At 41.4% G+C, this 5,111-nt stretch overlaps 1 non-coding gene and 1 pseudogene across 1 annotated transcript in view; both read right to left on the reverse strand.

Moving 5' to 3' along the window:
• Window positions 1-1,245, reverse strand: part of LOC142355308 (large subunit ribosomal RNA) — a 3,522-nt gene extending 2,277 nt beyond the window's left edge. Inside the window, exon 1 of the ribosomal RNA XR_012761188.1 lies at window positions 1-1,245. This exon is cut by the window's left edge and continues 2,277 nt beyond it. This is a non-coding gene — a ribosomal RNA (large subunit ribosomal RNA).
• A 1,683-nt stretch (window positions 1,246-2,928) lies between these two features.
• Window positions 2,929-3,080, reverse strand: LOC142355305 (5.8S ribosomal RNA; annotated as a pseudogene).
• Window positions 3,081-5,111: the final 2,031 nt, after the last annotated feature.

Here is a 5,111-nt window from a genome sequence, read left to right on the forward strand (position 1 = left end):
GTGGTGACTCATGAGCAAGTAGTTAGGCGCCTTAACCCAACTTTTGGTTCATCCCACATCGCCGGTTCTGCTTACCAAAAGCGGCCCACAAAAAGCTTGCATTCATAGTCCAAGTGCAATTAAGTCACAAGGACATCTCACCGATTTATAGTTTGAGAATAGGTGAAGGAAAAATTTTCCCCCATTCCTCTAATCATTCGCTTTAACCGATGAAATTGCTTTGCGAAGATTTTTCAATCTTGCTCAAGCTTTTGCTATCCTGAGGGAAACTTCGGAGGAAACCAGCTACTAGATGGTTCGATTAGTCTTTCGCCCCTATGCTCAGGTCAGACGATCGATTTGCACGTCAGAACCGCTTCGGGCTTCCACCATGGTTTCCCGTGGCTTCGCCCTGCCCAAGCATAGATCACCATCTTTCGGGTCGTGTGCTACTTGCTCTGGATCAGTCATGCAATAAGAGCAAAACCGTCCGTGGTTGCGGGACACCGAATCGGCGCCCTCACCACACAAAGTAGTGCAATTCATAAAAATTACACTGTTCACTTTCATTTCGCGTGTGCGCTTTCAATGAGCGACAACACTTGCAAGCAACTCACACTCCTTGGTCCGTGTTTCAAGACGGGCTGTAGAGAGCATTGAATAGGAAGTTGAGGTCAGACAGGCAATCAAGATCAATTTATCTCATTTTGTTTAGAATCAACAAGAAGAATTCCGAGGAAAACTTCTGCTCGATTCATTAACAAGATTTGCCAAAAGACGACAACTACACTACTCGGTAGCCGAGAATATAATATCAAGGCATTGAGTATGGTAACGCTCACTCCAGTTCCCCTTCAACAGTTTCACGTACTTTTCACTCTCTCTTCAGAGTGCTTTTCAACTTTCCCTCACGGTACTTGTTTACTATCGGTCTCGCTTTATAATTAGCTTTTGGAGAGACATATCTCCAGCTTCGAGTTGCACTTTCAAACAACTCTACTCATAGGAATGAGCCATTATGACTGGTATCGAAAATGACCTTTACAGGATTTTCACCTTCTTTGATGCTACTTTCCAGTAGACATCAGGACAAATTCACCAGTCTAGCATCAAACCATACCGGACACCGAGAAATGTTGCCATTTCTCTTCCCGATGAGCTTTTCCCTGTTCATTCGCCATTACTAAGGGATTCTCAGTTGATTTCTTTTCCTCCCCTTACTGATATGCTTAAGTTAAGGGGGTTCTCTCGCCCAATTCAGGTTATGTAGTTGATTGTCTCTTAATTGGTTCACTGACCAATATGAGACAGAAACCGATTCAGCAGTTTTGTTCGCTACTACTATCAAACACAGGTCGAAGTTTCCATTCAGTCATTAATTCCAACTTTCAAATGTTGTTGTTTCAGCTTTCGCTTACTAGAAGCAACATAATACTCGCTGCAATACAGACCTCGGGAAACCCTCACCGTGAATAAGGTTCACTCACATATTTCACTACATTTTGCGTGGGATTGGAGATGAGGCTACTCGTTCTTGCTCAGTACTAGGCTGAAAATTAACGAAACTTCGTTACAAACGTTCACATGTTGATGTTTCCGCTTTCGCGTACTCGAAACAACATAATACTAGTCTTTGTAATTTAGTTTCATAATTTCAACTGTTCTCATGCAGAATTTTTGCTCATTCTTATCCCAAATTTTGACCTGGCTACTAGTTACACTCCTTGTACTTATTGCAAAATGACCACAAATTTCAACAGCTTTCACATGTTGCTGTTTCGGCTTTCGCTTACTACAGTCAACATAATACTCGTTGCAAAATAAGTGCTCGGCATCTGCAATTTTCCAAAGACGAAGTTTCGCCAGTTCAATTTTCGCTCGCCAATTATGGCTACTAATTCACACGGTACTGAGCTCAACAACATTAAATTTGTTCAGCAAGACTTTCACATGTTGATGTTTTGGCTTTCGCCTACTAGAAGCAACATAATACTCGTCTTGTTAGCTCATTCAATGAGAATAGCTTTTCCCGTTGAGAATTTTTGCCTTCAATTGGCGTTGTAGTGAGTTTGGCTACTCAGATCACCAAATACTTGTGACAATTCGAACCAGAAATGTTTTCAATTTTCACATGCTGATGTTTCGGATTCAACCTACTAGAAGCAGCATAATACTTGTATTCAACAATTTCTGTATCAAATCCCAGTTTTCTCTGGTGCATCTTTGCCAAACTATTCCAAACTGCCTGAGTCTGAATACCAATTACAGGTACTAGTAAATGCACGTTACTAAGGACTATATAGTTCTAGGTTACTGTACACAACGACGTTCACATGTTGATGTTTCAGCTGCCGCTTACTAGAAACAACATAATACTTATCGTGCATACCTTTCCATAACTTGTCCTTTTCAGATGCATTAGTTTCCCTTTGTCTTGGCTTCTACAGTCAGACTGGCTACTAGTAACAGCACAGTACTAATCACATATCGTTCTACAGTTTGCAGACAACTTTCACATGTTGATGTTTCAGCTTTCGCCTACTAGAAACAACATAATACTCGCTGTATACATTTGTAGTTCTCTATGTAACTTTCATGTGAAGAAGTTTCGCCAGTCTTTTTGACTGTCTCAAATCTGAGTCATGCTTAGGCTACTAGTTGCTTCATAGTACTTATCGCCTCGAGATCATTGAACAAAACTTGATTTTCACATGTTGCTGTTTCAGCTTCCGCTTACTAGAAACAACATAATACTAGTCTCATTAAGTTCCGTCTCTTTGCAATTTTCTTATGAAGAAAATTCGCCATCACAATGACTCCAGCAGTTCTTGATCAAGGAATGCAATCATTGATCAGAATGCTATTATTTGAATCGGTTCTGCTTTAAGTGTTCCAATTTTATTGGAAGCACCAACAATAGAACATCAATGTGTTCAATCGAGAGTTATATAACCCTGAATCGGACGCAGTCAACAGCCGAAGCCGAGACCGCCTTTTGCGTTAGAGAGGTCGGTAAACAAATCTTGCGATTCATACCGAATTAACACATATAGCTGTGCTCCTCTTCGTAAAGCGAGCCAAGTGATCCCCTGTTGAAGGATGTATTTGGACCAATCTAGTAGCATTTGGTTTCCAACAAGCTCTCCCAAGTTAGCTTACTTATTGGGCTTTTCAACCAATTCGGTTGGCTACAAGCATCATCAAAGTACTAGCCACAGTTTGATCGCAAAATTCTACGACTTTCACATGTTGATGTTTCGGCTTGCGCTTAGCCTACTATAAGCAACATAATACTAGTCATATCATAGAGCGTGATCAGCTTGTGACGTTCTCATGATGAAGTTTCACCAACAGTGTCTCACTTCGAGCTTAAATCCAGCTACTAGTAACTACACAGTACTGACTGCAACGATAACTTTTATCTATACCTTTCACATGCTGCGCTTTCGGCCAGGGCCTACTAACGTCAACATAATACTCGATATAAACTTTTGTTCATGATGCAGCTTCCCCATGCAGAAGTTTCGCCTTCAAATGCTCTCTTGGCCATATGACGTAAGAAAAGGTTACTAGTAACATCACAGTACTAGCCACAGTTTGATTGCAAAATTCTACGACTTTCACATGTTGATGTTTCGGCTTGCGCTTAGCCTACTAGAAGCAACATAATACTAGTCATATCATAGAGCGTGATCAGCTTGTGACGTTCTCATGATGAAGTTTCACCAACAGTGTCTCATTTCGAGCTTAAATCCAGCTACTAGTAACTACACAGTACTGACTGCAACGCTAACTTTTATCTATACCTTTCACATGCTGCGCTTTCGGCCAGGGCCTACTAACGTCAACATAATACTCGATATAAACTTTTGTTCATGATGCAGCTTCCCCATGCAGAAGTTTCGCCTTCAAATGCTCTCTTGGCCATATGACGTAACACAAGGTTACTAGTAACATCACAGTACTAGCCACAATTTGATCGCAAAATTCTACGACTTTCACATGTTGATGTTTCGGCTTGCGCTTAGCCTACTAGAAGCAACATAATACTAGTCATATCATGGAGCGTGATCAGCTTGTGACGTTCTCATGATGAAGTTTCACCAACAGTGTCTCATTTCGAGCTTAAATCCAGCTACTAGTAACTACACAGTACTGACTGCAACGATAACTTTTATCTATACCTTTCACATGCTGCGCTTTCGGCCAGGGCCTACTAATGTCAACATAATACTCGATATAAAATTTTGATCATGATGCAGCTTTCCCATGCAGAAGTTTCGCCTTCAAATGCTCTCTTGGCCATATGACGGAACACCAGGTTACTAGTAACATCACAGTACTAGCCACAGTTTGATTGCAAAATTCTACGACTTTCACATGTTGATGTTTCGGCTTGCGCTTAGCCTACTAGAAGCAACATAATACTAGTCATATCATAGAGCGTGATCAGCTTGTGACGTTCTCATGATGAAGTTTCACCAATAGTGTTTCATTCGAATTGGTTCTGCTTTAAGCTCTCCAATTGTTTTGGATGAACCAGTTTTGCCCTTCGAAGCCACTTTTGTGAGCTTTTGTGGGTCTTTACCAAGAGGATATACCTCAAGGCCTCTTTCAATTCCTTTAAGTTCTTTCAACTCCTTTACAGTTTCTAGGTTCACATAGCTGCAAACCTTATTTCTAGTTTTAAGTCTGGCCAACTTGGGGAGAGTTGGTGCAGACCGTGACCAATTCTAGTAGGATGCCACAACAAGAATGTGATCAACTTAGCTTGTCGATGAACCTGCCCCACATTCAAACAACTCTATCGCCTTTTCCTCGTATAGTTATATGCGAGGGCCTCTCATAGAGAGCGCTGTTAGCAACCTTTTCCACATAGACGATAAAGTTGTGAGTGTTTTGCACATGGCTGTTGTCATCACCACGTGACGAGTCAACTCAGCTTGACTCTCTACACTCCGACAAGCTTTGCACATACGCCTTTAGTTCAGTATGTGTCTTTAATCTGACTCCGGTGCCTCAAGCCGGAAAAATTGTCAGATTATGATCATTATCGGTTAGTCATCCCGATGCAAGATCGTATCGTACTGTCTTTGTCTACCTCCAGATTCCGAAGAACAGGAGGAGACTCT

The sequence above is a fragment of the Convolutriloba macropyga genome, unplaced genomic scaffold (assembly GCF_964194025.1).
Source record: "Convolutriloba macropyga unplaced genomic scaffold, txConMacr16.3 SCAFFOLD_3994, whole genome shotgun sequence".
Classification (NCBI taxonomy): domain Eukaryota; kingdom Metazoa; phylum Xenacoelomorpha; order Acoela; family Convolutidae; genus Convolutriloba; species Convolutriloba macropyga.